The sequence below is a fragment of the Hemiscyllium ocellatum genome, chromosome 27 (genome assembly GCF_020745735.1).
Source record: "Hemiscyllium ocellatum isolate sHemOce1 chromosome 27, sHemOce1.pat.X.cur, whole genome shotgun sequence".
In the NCBI taxonomy this organism is placed as follows: Eukaryota; Metazoa; Chordata; class Chondrichthyes; order Orectolobiformes; family Hemiscylliidae; genus Hemiscyllium; species Hemiscyllium ocellatum.
The window spans coordinates 8,376,357-8,395,171 of NC_083427.1; positions in this window are offsets into that span (position 1 = coordinate 8,376,357).

Here is an 18,815-nt window from a genome sequence, read left to right on the forward strand (position 1 = left end):
GCGTTTGGTGTGCTTTCCTTTATTGGTCAGAGTATTGAGTACAGGAGTTGGGAGGTCATCTTGCAGCTCTATAGGATAGTGGTTCGGCCACTTTTGAATATTGCCTGCAGTTCTGGTCTCCTTCCTATCGGAAGGATGCTGTGAAACTTGAAACGGTTCTGAAAAGATTTACAAGGATGTTGCCAGGATTTGAGCTACAGGGAGAGGTTGAACAGGCTGGGACTGTTTTCCCTGGAGTGTCGGAGGCTGAGGAGTGACCTTATAGAGGTTTATAAAACCATGAGGGGCATGGATAGGGTAAATAGACAGGGTGTTTTCCCTGGGTTGTGGGAGTCTAGAAATAGAGGGTGCAGGTTTAAGGTGAGAGTGGAAAGATTTAAACGGGACCTAAGGGGCATCTTTTTTCATGCAGAGGCTAGTGCGGGTGTGGAATGAGCTACCAGAGGAAATGATGGGACAAGTACAACATTTAAAAGGCATCTGGATGGGTTTTTGAGTAGGAAGGGTTTAAAGGGATATGGGCCAAGTGCTGGGAAATGGTGTTAGATTATTTCACGATATCCTGTCAGCACGGATGAGTTGGACCAAAGGATTTATTTCTGAGCTGTACATCTCCCTGACTCTATAACTCTCAATCATACCTGATCTTAATACAATCAGCTTCATTGCAGTTTAGAACTTTGACCTCATGTATATCTTTGTCCTTTTCCACAACAATCACAGAGTTTTTATTGCTGTCTGCGAAATGCTCTCCCAATGATATTTCAACCACTCCTGAACCCCAATTCGTAATACTAAATTCAGGAGAGCCCTCTCTTGTACAGCCCTCAATGTGAAACTCATTTTTAAGCTCTCCTCAATGCATTTGAAGAATTCTGAGACCTCAAAGCTTTTCATCTCATAAATACCAAAGTTAATATTGGAAAAGTTGAATTCCACCACGATCAGTGTGGACGAGTTGGACCGAAGGGTTTCGTTCTGTCCCGTACATCTCAATGACTCTATCCCTCCAAATCATACCTGATCGTATTACAACTGGCCTCCCTGCATGGAGAAAGACATGATGACTTGGAAGTTTGGGAAAGTTAGTGGTGATATCTTGAGGACAGTCCATATCACTGTAGAGGAAGCGTTGGATGTTTCAGAGTGTACGAAAGTAGATAAAACTCCTGGTCCTCACCAGATACATCCAACCACACTGCAAGAGGCTAGACAGGAAATTGTGAGGGCTCTGGCTGATCATTTTAGACCATATAACATAGAACATGGAACAGTCCTCGATGTTGGACCAGCCTTTTATCCTGCTCTAACACCAGACTAACCTACATCCCTTTCATTGTACTAACTTCCATGTGCCTATCCAACAGTTGCTTAAATGTCTCTAATGTATCTGACTCTACTATCACTGCTGGCAGTGTATTCCATACACTCACCACTTTCTGAGTAAAAAATCTACCTCTAACATCTCCCATAAACCTTCTTCCAATCACCTTAAAATTATGCCCCCTCATGATAGCCATTTCCACCTTGGGAAAAAGTCTCTGGCTATCCATTCTATCTATCTCTGCCTCTCATCATCTTGTACACCTCTATCAAGTCACCTCTCATTCTGTTTTGTTCCAATGAGTAAATCCCTAGCACCTTCAACCGTTCTTCATAAGGCATGCCCTCCAGTTCAGGCATCACCCTGGTAAATCTCCTCTGCACCCTCTCTAAAGCTTCCACACCCTTCCTATTATGAGGTCACCAGGACTGAATGCATTATCCCAAAAGTGGTCTAGCCAAGGCTCTGTAGAGCTGCACCATAACCTCATGGCTCTTAGACTCAATTCCCCTGCTAATGAAAGCCAACACGTCATACACCTTCTTAACAACTTGGGTGGCAACTTTGAGGGATCTATGGACATGGAGCCCAAGGTCCACACTTCCAAGACTCCTGCCTTTAAACCTGTAATCTGCATTCAAATTTGACCATCCAAAAATGAATCACTTCACACTTTTCCAGGTTGAACTCCATCTGCTATTTCTCGGCCTAGCTCTGCATTCTATCAATATCCCAATGCAACCTCCAACAGCCCTCCACACGATCCATAGCTCCATTATCCTTCACGTCATTGGCACTTCCACTTCTACTTCCTCTCCAAGTCATTTATCAAAATCACAAAATCACAAAGTGCAGAGGTTCCAGAATAAATCCCAACAGAACACCACTGGTCACTGAGCTCCCGGCTGAATACTACCACCCTCTGTCTTCTAAGGACCAGCCAATTCTGTATCCAGGCAGCCAAATTTCCCTGTATCCCATGTCGCCTTACTTTCTGAATGAGCCACCGTGGAGAACCCTATCAAATGCCTTGCTAAAATCCATGAGCACCACATCCACTGCTCTCGCTTCATCAATGTATTTTGTCACATCCCCGAAGAATTCAAAATGGCTTGTCAGGCATGAACTGTCCCTCACAAAGCCATGCTCCATTTAAACTATGATTTTCCAAATAATGATAAATCCTGTCTCTCACTATCCTCTCTAATAATTTGCCCACCACAGATGTAAGACTGACAGGTCTGTAATTCTCAGGTTATCCCTATTCCATTTCTTGAACAAGGGAATAGCATTAGCCACCCTCCAATAAAATGATAGTCAATGAGTAGAGCATTGAGATGTTGATGCCAGAAGACTTATTGAAATAATTCTTTGCTGTGTATTCTTGCTAAAAGAATTGATTCAGTCTTAAATTGAATTGAATTTATTGTCACATGTACCGATGCACAGGGAAAGACTTTGTCTTGTAAGCAATACTGGCAAAATCATCAAGTTAAGTAGCATAGATAAGTAAATAATAGGTAAACAGCAGCAAAAACAAAAACACAGGTACAAGTGAGTGTTAAGAGTTTGAGAGGTCCGTTCAGTATTCTAACAACAGTAGGGGAGAAACTGTTGCAAAACCGTCTGTTGCGTGTGTTCAGGCTTCTGTACCTTCTCCCCGTTGGTAGATGTTGTAGAAAAACATTGCCAGGGTGGGATGGATCTTTGAGGATGCTGGTGACCTTTCCTTGACAGCGGGCCTGGTAGATGGATTCTATAGATGGGAGGTTGGCCTTTGTGATTGTCCGGGCCGAGTTCACCACTCTCTGTAACCATCTCTGATCTTGAATGGTACAGTTGCCGTACCAGGGAGTGATACATCCAGACAGAATGATCTCGATGGTGCATCTATAAAAGTTCACAAGGGTATTCGCCGTCATGGCAAATTTTCTCAGCTGCCTGAGGAAGAAGAGACATTGTTGGGCCTTTGTAACCAGGGTGTCCAAAGGAAGAGTCCAAGAAAGCTTGTTGTGGATGACCACTCTCCATTCGTTCCACCTCCGTGCTGTTAATGTGTGTGTGTTGGGAGGGGGGACACATGAGCAACATCCCTCCGAAAGTCAATAATGAGTTCCTTGGTTTTGCCGGCATTGAGAGCTAGGTTGTTCTCAGTGCACCATTTCTCCAGGTCTTCCACCTCCTGTCTGTAGTCTGTTTCATCACCATCTGAGATTTGACTGACGATGGTAGTGTCATCAGTGAATGTGTAAATGACATTAGTCTGGTATTTGTTGATGCAGTCATGGGTGTACAGTGAGTAAAGTATGGGGCTGAGTATGCACCCTGAGGGGGTCTCCAGTGTTGACTGTTAGTGAGGTTGAAATATTGTCCTCAATCTTCACTGACTGTGGCCTGTGCATCAGAGAACTGAGGATCCAATTGCAGAGAATAGGGCTTAGTCCAAGATCACTAAGTTTAGTAATCAGTGTTGTGGCTGTGTTCGACGAGCTGGGAATTTGTGTTGCAGACGTTTCACCCCCTGTCTAGGTGACATCCTCAGTGCTTGCAGACGTTTCACCCCCGTGAAGCGCTTCTGTGATGCTTCCTCCATCATTTATAGTGGTTTGTCTCTGCCGCTTCCGGTTGTCAGTTCCAGCTGTCCACTGCAGTGGCCGGTATGTTGGGTCCAGGTGATGTGTTTGTTGATAGAATCTGTGGATGAGTACCATGCCTCTAGGAATTCCCTGGCTGTTCTCTGTTTGGCTTGTCCTATAATAGTAGTGTTGTAGATCTGGACCCAATATACCGACCACTGCAACAGACAGCTGGAACTGACAACCGGAAGCAGCAGAGACAAACCACTATAAATGCCAGAGGAAAGATCACAGGAGGCTCCCAAGCACTGAGGATGTCACCTAGACAGGGGACAAAATGTCTGCAATACGAACTCCCAGCTCGGCGAACACAACCACAACGAGCACCCGAGCTACAAATCTTCTCCCAAACTTAGTAATCAGTCTCAAGGAGATAATAGTGTTGAGGGCTGAACTATTTATGTTGTCAAACATTCCGATTCATGCTTTTCTGCATGTCACATGAAAGTGGAAAAGCCTTTTTAACCTGAGCCTATACACAATGCTGGATTGAACAAAGAAGTGAGTGGGCATTTAAAGTCTAACCATCTGTATGATTGTCTAGCGGAACACTTGCAGTGAAGGCTGGCCGACAGTGGAAGCTGGTGTGTTGGTCAGGCAGAGATTGACTATGAAGGCATATGGAGATCAGTTTGCGATAGTCACTGAAGTGGTTTGCAAACAACTGGGCCGTGGGAATGCACTGGAACTGACACTTCCTTCCTCTTATGGACCAGGATCAAGCCCGGTTTGGTTGAAAGATGTGTAGTGTTCTGGAAATGAATCATTTCTCTGGGATTGTCCATCAGCACACTTGCGTCATCAAGGGCGACTGTTCTGATAAAGAGGATGTGAGAATCAAGTGCCCCAGGTGAGGCCACTTTCCGTGTTGTTGTTCTCCTACAATGTTATGTGCGAGAATTCAAATGAACGGTTGTATAGTGAATTAGGGAGTATGTACAGCAGAGGCAACAACTGCATGCAGTTAGACATGGCACGTCCATGTTGCACTGAGTGACCAGAGCTATCATTTTACCTCTACTAAACAGTCTTTCCATTACTACGTTTCTCCACCTCAGCCGAAAATATCCAAAAAGCTTTACTCGTGACACAGTGCTCTTCATGATCACCAGTTTTGCACCCAGCCACTAGAAATGTTTGTGTATCCTTCAACCTGTTTGTAGTTCTGTTTCAGATTGATTCTCAGTTTCTAAATTATAGTGGTGTTGGAAAAGCTCAACAGTTTAGGCAGCATCGGAGGAGCAGGAAAATAAACATTTCGGGCAAAAGCCCTTCATCAGGAATGGATGAAGGGCTTCTGCCCAAAACGTCAACTTTCCTGCTCCTCGGATGCTGCCTGACCTGCTGTGTTTTTCCAGCACCACTATAATCTAGACTCTGGTTTCCAGCATCTGCAGTACTCATTTTTGCCTAGTTGATTCTCAGTTTGCAATGAGTCTCTATCCTCTTTATACCTCCTGTCAGATTTCACCACCGTGGACTTAGATTAATTAAAACTTATCATCCGTCGGGCACCCATTTACCCAAATGCGATCCATTTATTAGAAATTCCTTGACTTTTGCATCCTGATCTGTAACCGTACTCCATAATTTGTTGTCAATCGGAATGTTTGAAATTGTTTTGTGATCACCAAATCAAAACTGTTTGCCACAATATCAAACAGCCATAACATTACCCCCAGTTCCTATAGATTCGCACTTGCAATCTTCTGCAAATCTGACAACCTCCTTTGAGCTCAGACTTCCTGTTTGCTGTCAGTTTCTTCCCCTTACTATTTTGTATGCGGCTCAGTGGTTAGCACTGCTGCCTCACAGCACTGGGGACCAGGGTTCGAAATCCAGCTCAGGTGACTGACTGTGTGGAGGTTGCACATTCTCCCCGTGTCTGCGTGGGTTTCCTCCGGGTGCTCCAGTTTCCTCTCAGATGTGCAGGTCAGGTGAACTGGCCATGCTAAGTTGCCTGTAGTGTTAGTTGCATTAGTCAGGGGTAAATGTGGGGAGATGGGTCTGGGTGGGTTACTGTTCAGAGGGTCGGTGTGGACTTATTGGGCCAAAGGGCCTGTTTCCCCACTGTAGGGATTCTAATCTAAAACAAAATGTAATTCGTTCAAGATTCTTATAGTAAATTGCTGAGTGTCTTTTGAAACTCCATGAACGATGTACCTTCTGCCTTGCTTCTACTTACAATTTTGGTTACTTCTTCCAATCGTTTAATAAGGTATCTCATGTATATTAATTTACAAAACCTGTGTTCGATATCAGAGGACAGACAGTTATGCACTGAAGGCTTAAACAATTTATCAGTCTAGATATCTGTAATTGTACGAAATGTGACTGGTGAATGGAAAACATTGGGCCACACTTGGAATACCAAGTACAGTTCTGGTCGCCACATTACCAGAAGGATATGGATGCCTTGGAGAGGGTGCAGAGGAGGTTCACCAGGATGTTTCCTGGAATGGAGGGAGCTAGCTATGAGGAGAGGTTGAGTAGATTATGATGATTTTCATTAGAAAGATGAAGGTTGAAGGGGGACGTGGTTGAGGTCTACAAAATCATGAGGGGTATTGATAGGATAGATAGCAAGAAGCTTCCTCTCCAGAGTGGGGGACCCAATTACTCGGAATCATGAGTTCAAGGTGAGAGGGGAGAGTCTAGGGGAGATATGCATGGCAAGTCCATTAAGCACAGGGCGGTGGGTGCATTACCTGCTGAGGTAGTAGAGGCGGGTACGATCGTGTCATCTAAGATGTATCTAGACAGATTTATGAATAGACAGGGAGCAGAGGGATACAGATCCTTACAAAAATAGGTGCAAGGTTTAGATAGAGGGACTGGGTCAGCATAGGCTTGGAGGGCCAACGTGCCTGTTCCTGTGCTGTAATTTTCTTTGTTCTTTGAGAAATTGCTTGTAGAAACATGAAATGGTTGGCAGAATCTGTGGAGACAAAGCAGAGTCAGCGTTTTGCATCCAGTGAAGCTTCCTCAGTTCAGGATAAGTATCACTAGACCCAAAACATTGACTCCAAACCCTCTCCACAGACTCTGTTGAGTTTCTCTGGCTATTCCTGATTTTATATCATTGTTATGTTTGTTTCGAAAATCTGGGTTGGATATCGGAGGACACACAGAGGTAGGTACAGAAAACATCAGCTATTTATCAGTCTGGATATCTGTGAGGTATGAACAGAGTACAAGGAGATGTGGCTGGTGATTGGCAAGCTTCTACTGTGAGGGGAGGGTGGAACTGTTCCATAGTCAGACCAGCAGGTCAGTGTGCTTGGATAAACTGGACTCAAGATTAAAAAAAAATACATAAATAGTTGGACCGCTGTCCCGTCCAGGATATTAGTATGACACTCAGTTATTCCGGGAGAAAGTGAGGACTGCAGATGCTGGAGATCAGAGCTGAAAATGTGTTGCTGGAAAAGCGCAGCAGGTCAGGCAGCATCCAAGGAGCAGGGGAATCGACATTTTGGGCATGAGCTCATTCCTGAAGAAGGGCTCACGCCCGAAACGTCGATTCTCCTGCTCCTTGGATGCTGCTTGACCTGCTGTGCTTTTCCAGCAACACATTTTCAACTCAGTTATTCTGAACAGGACCTATTTGGCTCAAGGAGACGGAGTTCCCATCACATGGATCGACCCTGTGGCAATATCAGAGAGGTCTGTGGGGTCAACACAGCTGTGTCCATAGGGAAGATGCAGGTGTTGTTTGTTCCTTTAACACAATAAACCTTCTCAATATTCGGGTGTCATTTCAAGTCAACAGAGAATGATATGGCGAAGGATTACCTACCAGTTCAAATACCTACCATCGACAGTCTGGTGCGTCATTAATATGCCAACTCCTGGAATGATGTTCCTGAGTTGCATTGCATTTAATAATAACTCATTATCTGCCACAGATTCACAGCATAGCGTGTGCCTGGACGGAGGAAGCAGCAGTATTGATTGGACTAAACAAGCTGGTAGTTATGTGATGCAGGAGGATTTCCTGGAATATGTGGAGGGTTGGTTTTCTTGACTAAAAATTTGGGGAACTGATAAGAGAGCAAGCCATCCGAGACTGGTGTTAAGATACAGGGTCGACCTTCTGCTAACTGAAACCAGACACACTGAAAAGCTCAAAGAACTACCCAAATCCCACCATTATAAGAAAAAAATCAATAATTTAATCTTTAACTCCAGGAAAAGAGAATATTAAACAACAACTGTCGACACTGTAAGCCTCCTTTGTCTGCTTGATGTATCTATCTCCCCCTCTGCATCCCAGAGTACTTAAGGAAGTGGTCCTAGAAATAGCGGATGTATTGGCGATCATTTTCCTGCATTCTGCAGACTCTGGACGTGTTCCAAAGGAGTGGAGGGTAGCTAATGTAACCCCACTCTTTAAAAAAAAAGGAAGGCGAGGAAAATGATGGAGCCAACCATCAAGGATGTAATAACAGAGCATTTTGAAAACAGAAGTGGAACTAGTCATCATGGATCCACTAAAGGAAAATTATGCTTGACAAATCTTCTGAATTTTCTTTGAGGATGTGATCAGTACAGTAGACAATGGTGAATCAGTAAGTGTGAATCTGGACTTCCAAAAGCCTTTTGACAAGGTAGCACATAAGAGCTTAGTAAGAAAAATTAAAGTTTATGGTATCAGAGGTAACGTATTTACATGGATGGAGAACTGGTTGGCAGACTGGAAGAAATGGGTCCTTTTCAGAGAGGCAGGCAGTGACGGGTGGGGTGCCACAGGGTTCAGTGCCGGGACCTCAGCTGTTCACAAAATACATTAGTGATTTGGACAAAGGATTTGAATGCCATTTCTCCAAATTTGCAGACGACACGAAGCTGGGTAGCAGTGTGTGCTGTGAGGAGGATGGGAAGAGTCCGCAGGGTGACTTGGATAGACTGGGTAAAAACAATGACTGCAAATGCTGGAAACCAGAATCTAGATTAGAGAAGTGCTGGAAGAGCACAGCAGTTCAGGCAGCATCCAAGGAGCAGTAAAATCGATGTTTCGGACAAAAGCCCTTCATCAGGAATACCTTGGATAGACTAGTTGAGTGGGCAAATACTTGACAAATACAATATAATGTGGATAAATGTGAAGTTACGCACTTTGGGCACAAAAGGCAGATTATTATCTGAATGGTGGCAGTTTAGGAAATAGTGAGTTGCAACAAGACCTGGGTGTCATAGTGGAACAGTTACTGAATGTTGGTATGTCTTGATGCAGGCAGTCAAAAGCTAATGGCATGCTCTGTTTTGTAATGAGGGGATCTGATTATCAGAGTAAGGATGTCTTGCTGCAGTTATATAGAGCCTTGTTGAGGCCACACCTTGAGTACTGTCTTCTAGTTTTAGTCTTCTAATCTGAGGAAGGACATGTTTTACTATTGAGAGACTCCAGCTAATCATCACAGAATCCCTGCAGTGTGGAAACAGGCCATTTGGCTCAACCAGTCCACACCTACCCTCCAAACCCATTCCCCTACCCATTTACCCTGGACCAATACACCTAACCTACACATCCCTGAACACTAAGGGCAACTTAACATGGCCTAACCTGCACATCTTTGGATTGTGGGAGGAAACTAGAGCACCTGCCGGAAACCCACACATACATGGGAAGATTGAGGAAGCTCTACATAGACAGTCGCTCGAGGCTGGAACAGAACCCAGATCTCTGGCGCTGTGAGGCAGCAGCATTAACTACTGATTGCCAGGATGGCAGTTCTTACATATGAGACAAGACTGGATCAACTGGGCTTGTATTCACTGGAATTTAGAAGAATGAGGGGGGCTTTCACAGAAACTTATACAATCCTGATGGGACTGGGCAGGCTAGTACAGAATGAGGGGTTGGAGTCAAAGAATAAGGGGTAAGCTATTCAGGATTGAGATGGGGAAGAATTTCTTCACTCAGAGAGTTGTGAATCTGTGGAATTTACTCCCACATAAAGCTGTTGGGCCAGTTCATTACATATATATAAGAAGGAGCTGGACATGGTCCTTGCAGCTAAAGGAATCAAGGGGTATGGGGGTGGAATGGGATACTGAGATTGCATGGTCAGTCATGATCATATTGAATGGTGGTGCTGGCTCAAAGGGCAGAATAGCCTAGTCCTATACCTGTTTGATGTGTTTCTATGTTTCAATCCCAACAATATCCTTGTCAATCTTTTCTGCACTCTCTCAACCAACATCTTCACCGCCCTGTCTCCCTGTGACTCAACTTGCAAGGAGCTACGCAGCTGCACGTCTAGGTCTCTTTATTTGGCAACAAAGCCCTACCATCTAGTGTATGAGTTCTACTCTGGTTTGCCTTCCCAAAATGCAACACCTCAAATTTATCCAAACTAAACCCCATCCTCCGCAAACTTACCAAACTGTGATTATAGCAGACATGGCGTTTTACACAATTGCTAAATATCAAAGTTTTTTTCAAATGAATTTTGGCAGTAGATATGCAGAAAGGCAACTGCAACAACATTTACCCTGGAGAACTCAACTATACACGTTTCTCCAATTGTTAAACATCATGAAATGCTGCTCTTTGCTCTGTATCATTCAGCCATGTCTGTCTCCATGTTGTTGCTATCTCTTGTTTAATGAGTTCTGACATTGCTCACGAAGCCTGTTGTGTACCACTGACTCAAACTTGTGTTGGAAGCCCACATACTTCCACTCTTTGACCTCTTCAAAGCACTGCAGCAGGTTAGTCCTGACTTTGCCTGAAGAAATTAATGCTATGTTTCCCTAATTATCCACGTTGCTATTAATTACATCCCAAAGTAGTGTTTCTAAAAGTTTCTCAACCATCAAAATTCACCTGACTGGCCTGCAGATTCATGTTTTATCTTTGCACCTTTTCTGCAAACCGTAATGTTTTCAATTTTTCCATTTCTCCAGCACACCCCAAAAGTAATTGAGATTGAAAGATTACAATCACAGCCTGTGAAATTTCAACTCTCATTTGCTTGTGTTCTTGGCTTTCAGTAAGTACCGAAAACTTTCATGTACTTACCCCCACACTTGTGGTTCCTCAACTGTTCCAGAATCTTCTATCGGCCTGTCGGTCGCCATTACACATGTGGCCGCTACAGCGCCCACGGCACCAACGGCCGCTGCCGACCGTGACGTCACTTCCGCCCCCACCGACCTCGGAGCCTCCGCGATCGCCACCCAAACAACCGCCCCGGCGATCACCGCACAGACAACCGCTTCCACGATCGCCAGGAAGATCGCCAATGGACTCGCGACCCCCGCGGCTACCGGGAATGACTACGGTTCTCTCGTCGCCACAACCATTTCTGCCCCTTCGGTTGCCGTCGCCGCAGCCACTTCTGCCCCCACTGACATCACTAACCTGCAGGACCACAATGCCTCAGGTTTCTCCGCCCCCATGCCGACTTTCGCTACCACATGTAACCCCGCCCCCACGCTTATTTCCGTCACGACGCATGACCCCGCCCCCACACCGAGCAACGTCACCACGTCTAACCCCGCCCCTACATCAATCTCTGTCCCCGCCCCTAACCCCGCCCCCACCCCAGCTCCAGTCCCACACCAGGTCCTCGCTCCCAGCCCTGCCGTGTTTTCACCATCCCTCCAGACCTCCCCCTCTCTGAGGATGAAAGATCAGTCCTCAGCAGAGGCCTCACCTTCATTCCCCTATGCCCTCGAATCAATGAGTTCAACACGCGGCAAGATATTGAACAATTCTTCCGCCGCCTTCGCCTCCGTGCCTACTTTCACAACCAAGACTCCCGCCCACCCTCTGACGACCCCTTCTCCCGCCTCCAACACACCCCATCCACCTGGACACCCCGTGCTGGCCTATTACCAGCCCTCGATCTATTTATAGCCAACTGCCGCCGCGACATTAACCGACTCGACCTGTCCACCCCTCTCACCCACTCCAACCTCTCACCCTCAGAACGTGCAGCTCTCCACTCCCTCCGCTCCAACCCCAACCTCACCATCAAACCCGCAGACAAGGGAGGCGCGGTGGTAGTTTGGCGCACTGGCCTTTACACCGCTGAGGCCAAATGCCAGCTCGCGGACGCCTCCTCTTATCGCCCCCTTGACCACGACCCCACCTCCCACCACCAAACCATCATCTCACAGACCATCCATAACCTCATCACCTCAGGGGATCTCCCATCCACCGCCTCCAACCTCATAGTCCCACAACCCCGCACCGCCCGTTTCTACCTCCTGCCCAAAATCCACAAACCTGCCTGCCCCGGCCGACCCATTGTCTCAGCCTGCTCCTGCCCCACCGAACTCATCTCCGCGTACCTTAACACGGTTCTGTCCCCTTTAGTCCAAGAACTCCCCACCTACATTCGGGACACCACCCACTTCCTCCAGGATTTTCGCTTCCCGGTCCCCAACGCCTTATTTTCACGATGGACATCCAGTCCCTGTACACCTCCATCCCCCATCACGAAGGACTCAAAGCCCTCCGCTTCTTCCTTTCCCGCCGCACCAACCAGTACCCTTCCACTGACACCCTCCTTCGACTGACTGAACTGGTCCTCACCCTGAATAACTTCTCTTTTCAATCCTCCCACTTCCTCCAAACTAAAGGAGTTGCCATGGGCACCCGCATGGGCCCCAGCTATGCCTGTCTCTTCGTAGGATATGTGGAACAGTCCATCTTCCGCAACTACACTGGCACCACCCCCCACCTTTTCCTCCGCTACATCGATGACTGTATCGGCGCTGCCTCGTGCTCTCATGAGGAGGTTGAACAGTTCATCAACTTTAACAACACCTTCCATCCCGACCTCAAATTCACCTGGACTGTCTCAGACTCCTCCCTCCCCTTCCTAGACCTTTCCATTTCTATCTCAGGTGACCGACTCAACACAGACATCTACTATAAACCGATTGACTCCCACAGCTATCTGGACTACACCTCCTCCCACCCTGCCCCCTGTAAAAACTCCATCCCATATTCCCAATTCCTTCGTCTCCGCCGCATCTGCTCCCAGGAGGACCAGTTCCAACACCGCACAGCCCAGATGGCCTCCTTCTTCAAGGACCGCAGATTCCCCCCAAACGTGATCGACGATGCCCTCCACCGCATCTCCTCCACTTCCCACTACTCTGCCCTTGAGCCCCGCTCCTCCAACCGCCACCAAGACAGAACCCCACTGGTTCTCACCTACCACCCCACCAACCTCCGTATACAACGTATCATCCGCCGTCATTTCCGCCACCTCCAAACGGACCCCACCACCAGGGATATATTTCCCTCCCCTCCCCTATCAGCGTTCCACAAAGACCACTCCCTTCGTGACTCCCTCATCACGTCCACACCCCCCACCAACCCAACCTCCACGCCCGGCACCTTCCCCTGCAACCGCAGGAAATGTAAAACTTGCGCCCCCACCTCCTCCCTCACTTCCCTCCAAGGCCCCAAGGGATCCTTCCATATCAGCCACAAGTTCACCTGTACCTCCACACACATCATCTATTGCATCCGCTGCACCCGATGTGGCCTCCTCTACATTGGGGAGACGGGCCGCTTACTTGCAGAATGCTTCAGAGAACACCTCAGGGACGCCCGGACCAACCAACCCAACCACCCCGTAGCTCAACACTTTAACTCTCCCTCCCACTCCACCGAGGACATGCAGGTCCTTGGACTCCTCCACCGGCAGAACATAACAACACGGCGGCTGGAGGAGGAGCGCCTCATCTTCCGCCTGGGAACCCTCCAACCACAAGGGATGAACTCGGATTTCTCCAGTTTCCTCATTTCCCCTCCCCCCACCTTGTCTCAGTCGGTTCCCACAACTCAGCACCGCCCTCCTAACCTGCAATCTTCTTCCTAACCTCTCCGTCCCCACCCCTCTCCGGCCTATCACCCTCACCTTGACCTCCTTCCACCTATCACATCTCCATCGCCCCTCCCCCAAGTCCCTCCTCCCTACCTTTTATCTTAGCCTGCTTGGCACACTCTCCTCATTCCTGATGAAGGGCTTATGCCCAAAATGTCGAACTTCCTATTCCTTGGATGCTGCCTGGCCTGCTGTGCTTTAACCAGCAACACATTTTCAACTGTGATCTCCAGCATCTGCAGACCTCATTTTTTTATCACAACCTGTCCTAGTGCCTTATTAAATTTAAGTAGAGAAAACCTGTGTATTACCTAATATCTAATTCTTGTGAATAATAAACCCTACAAATTAAGAACTGAGCATCATCACTGTAGTTACTTGTGTACTCTCTGATACCTCAGCAAATGGAATGACTGAGTGAATCAATTTCCACACACACAGCAGGTAAATGGCTGATCACTAGTATCAACCTCTCTTGAGGTTTGATGAGTGTTTGAACCCAGTCCACAGTGAGAGCACTTAAATGGCATATTCTCTGTGTTATGGGCCAGGCTAGATGGCCTGAAACATTTCAAGAAGGTAGCCCAGATCATAACGTTTCTAGTTATTTTAAGTAGATATTAAGTGGATATTACAGGAGCGATGCAGCAGGTGAAACCACTCAATTCTAAAAAAAATAGAATTTATTTACAGACTATCAACTGAAACACGAACAAACAAAAACTAAATGTACAATAACAACAATTTGAAAACCCGACCAACACGATACTCCTGCAACTTAAAGGAGCTGTTCCAATTTTCTGAAACATCCTCATAAACACACCCCTTGGCACAAAAAAGAAAGTCAATCAAACACAGGTTCTTACAGGAGGGAATGTTCAGGCTAGACCACTTTGCACTGTAACTGCTTCCCTGTTACCGGCAGCTCTCTAACCAACAGCTTTGGATAGATTGCTTACTAAAACCCAAAATCAAACTGGACAAATTCCTGAATTGAGAGAACTGGCCATTCCCCTTTTCAATGTCCAAGCATTTTTTTCAAAAAAAACCTAAAAGCCGCTTTTCCCTGACAGTATCTGTTATCCATAATCAAGTGGTCTTTATCCCAGACAAATCAGAGCCTCTGCTTTTTACATCCCATTTTGAAAAAAAAAACACTCATGACAACATGTTAAAGGAGCAGCACTGTCAAATCAGTGTGAACATACTGATGCATCTTCACAGTGGATGAGGCAGTCAATACCTTCCCACATTCAGAGCGGGTGAATAGCCTCTCCCCAGACTGACCTTGCTATTGGCTCAGCAGATGTAAGAACTGAATGAATCCTTTCCGACAATCGACTCCGGTGAATGCCTTATCTTCAGTGCGTACTCGCTGGTATGTCAGCAAATGGGATGAGTGAGTAAATCTTTTGTCTGTCTTCATGTTCTGAGAAGCCAGATGATTGTCGGAATCTGTGTCCACATACAGAACACATGAACAGTGCTGTTTCTTTCGAAATCCAATGGTATTCATCCAAATGCCGACAGACTCTGTAAGATCCTTAAGTGATGTTGAGTTTGGAGTTTTTTTGACTGCAAATCCTCTCATTCTAGATTCCTGTGAAATGGATTTAAAACACAGAAAAAAGGAACGAGAGACAACCTGCACAAAGCTGGATTGTGAAATGGAGTTAAATGGATCTCAAGTGAAGGTGACACTTGGAGAAGGTGACCATGAAAGCTGCTGATTTGGTGTAAAAACCCAACTGGGACACTAATGTTTGTCAGGGACAGGACCATAGTCTGGGTCAGTCTGGCATCCAGTACTGAATGAGCAGAAATTTCTTTCAGTCAAATATTGTAAACACGGAAGACATTTTGCTCCAGTCCCACAGAGTTCAACATACAAGTTCCACAGAGTCACCACTGACTCCATTCCTGTCTCTGGTAACTCTGAGTCTGAACCAGACTGTTCACTACAATGGAGAAATATTTCACCCCAAGAGTGCGGACACGAATAGGAAAAGTTTAAGATGGATATGCACCAAAAGCTGGCAAATGGGACTAAATTAGTTTATGGTTTCTGGTTGGCATGGACCAAAAGTCTGTTTCTGTACTGTATGACTCTATTAGTTGCTAAGCACATATCCCCATCATGACCAAGATCGCCTATTTCCCCCTCAGTAATATCACTCGATTCCATCTGAGTCTCAGCTCTTCTGCTGATGAAACTGTCATGCATTCCCTTGTTACCTCTAGATTTAACTATCCTGACATACACCTGGCTGTTCTCGCACATTCGACCTTGAGGTAACCCAAAACTCTGCTGTCCTTGTGCTCGCTTGCACCAAGACTTGTTTACCTCTGCTCAGTGATAAGGTACCAGAGTTATAAAATTCATTTATGCTTCAGACCCCTGCATCTGATTCCTCCTTGCCTCTGTGATCTATTCCAGCCGCAGATCACCATGATGTCTGCTTTTCTCTAATTCCGTTATTGTACGGGATTCCTGATTTGACTATCTCCACCTTTGGTAGTAGCACCGTCATTCACAGGATATCGGCATCATTTATTACCCAAGGGCAGTTAACGTCAACAACATGGCTTCAGTTCCAGAGTCACACGTGGTCTAGACCAGATAAGGGTGGCAGATTTCCTTCTCTAAAGGATATTAGTGAACCAGATAGGTTTTTCCAAAAAAACAACAATGGATTCATGGTAATCATTATCCTACTACTTCCAGATTTTTATTGAATGTAAACTCCCCCACCTGCCATTGCAGGATTTGGACCCTGGTCTCTGGATTAACAGTCCACCAATAATACCGCCAGGCCGGACTCCCCATTTCCTCCTTGAACCTCTCCAGGTATTATCGCCTTTATAATGCATCCTAAATTCTCTGAATAAGCAGTGTTCATCTCGCTGAATATCTCCTACGCAACTGGCTAGAAGTTCTTTTGTAACACTACTGCAAAATAACTTTGAACACGCTAATACGGTGCAGAATGTGACGTTCAATATAAATTGAGAAGGGCAAGAGAAATGGACCTGAGCACAGGATAAAGAATACCTGACTGTGAAAGGTGTTGTGGGAAGATACAGCTGGTCAGTCAGCAGGGAGAAAGTGAGGACTGCAGATGCTGGAGATCAGAGTCACGAGCACAGTGCTGGAAAAGCACAGCATCCGAAGAGCAGGACGTTTCAGGCATGAGCCCTTCATCAGGAAGACAGCAGCACATTATCAGGACATGGACAGTGGTGGAAACCTCACTTAGACACACTTGACAGTAACAGAAGCAAAACACTAAACACGAGCTAAAATGTACCGATTATTTGAGACAGAGGAAGTCAAACAAATGGCAGAGAGGTGATCAGCAAGGGCAGAAATGAAACCAAATACTGGACATGGATTAAGAAGTAAAGGAGCCATGAGACATGTCAAAAGGAATGGGGGCATAGCATGAAAAACACACAATTTAAATGCATGGACAAAAACATTCACCTCTGAAATAACCTGACTGCTTCCCATTAAGACCATAGAAAGGGGAGCAACGGTCAGATGTTTGGTCTGTTGAACCTGCTCCCCCATTCAATAGGATCAGCAACCCACTTTCCCTGATAATATTTGATTTCCCTCCTGATCAAAACTCTCTCCATCTTGGCCTCAAGGACTCTGCAGCAACAAGTTCCAAAGACACTCAACCTGTTGAGAATAAATTCCTCCTCATCTCAGTCTTGAATTGGCACCACTTTATTTGGAGACGATCCTCTCTGGTCCTAGTCTCTCACATGAGGGGAAACATCCTCTCACCACGTTACCCTGCTGAGCTCTGCAAGAATCCAGTATGTTTCAATGACAGCACATCTCATTCTTCTCAATTCCAATGGGTAGAGCTCTCATTTGTTTCACTTTTGCTCAATATCATTTCTTTGTTCAACGTTCATAACAATGTTTGGTTTGTGTTTCCCGTCAGTGTGTTCGTTTATAGAATCGCCATAGTGTGGAAGCAGGCCATTCGGTGGAGCAGGTCCACAGTGACCCTCCAAAGAACATCCACAGCCAGACCCAAACCCGTGCCCGCTCCCTCCTCTTTTCTAACATTCTGTTAAAGAATTGGTCACACCACTTTTTGAAATGTTGCGTGCAATTCTGGTCTCCCTCCTAGAGGAAGGATGTTGTGAAACTTGGAAAGGTTCAGAAAAGATTTACAAGGATGTTGCCAGGGATGGAGAGTTTGAGCTACAGGGAGAGTATGAATAGGCTGGGACTGTTTTCCCTGGAGCACCAGAGGCTGAGAGGTGACCTTATGGAGGGTTATTAAATCATAAGGGGCATGGATAGGGTAAATAGACAAGGTCTTTTCCCTGGGGTGGGAGGAGTCCAGAACTAGCAGGCATAGGTATAGGGTGAGAGGGGAAAGATTTAAAAGGGACCTAAGGAGCAACGTTTTCATGCAGTGTGTGTTTGGGATACCAGAGGAGGTGGTGGAGGCTGGTATAATTACAATAATTAAAAACCATCTGGATGGGTACATGAATAGGAAAGGTTTAGAGGGATATGGGCCAAGTGCTGGCAAAAAGGAGTAGTTTAACTTAATATATCTGGTCAGCCTGGATGATCTGAACCAAAGGGTCTGTTTCCGTGCAGTATATCTCTATGACTCTATGTTTATACTGTTGGCTCAGAATTGAAATTCACAACATTCCCTCATTGTTCTCCATATCACATTGTGCCTCACCGTGGTCAACAGTCCTTCAATGTGAGGATGATGTCAACTCATAGCCATGAGTTTCGGTTCTAGGTAGAACCACAGATCCTCGGACACGTGTGGGATGACATCCCATGAAGTAACGCGATCCACAGAGCAGCATTTGCCTCATCAACAAAACATTGTTTGTGAAAGGCGAATGCAACGTGATTGACAAGTTGTCTTCAAGCTTCTCTCAACTATTGCCCCCAAATAAAGATGGCCGCCGTGACCCTGCAGGTGAACTCTGGGCGAAAGTTCGGCACAACGG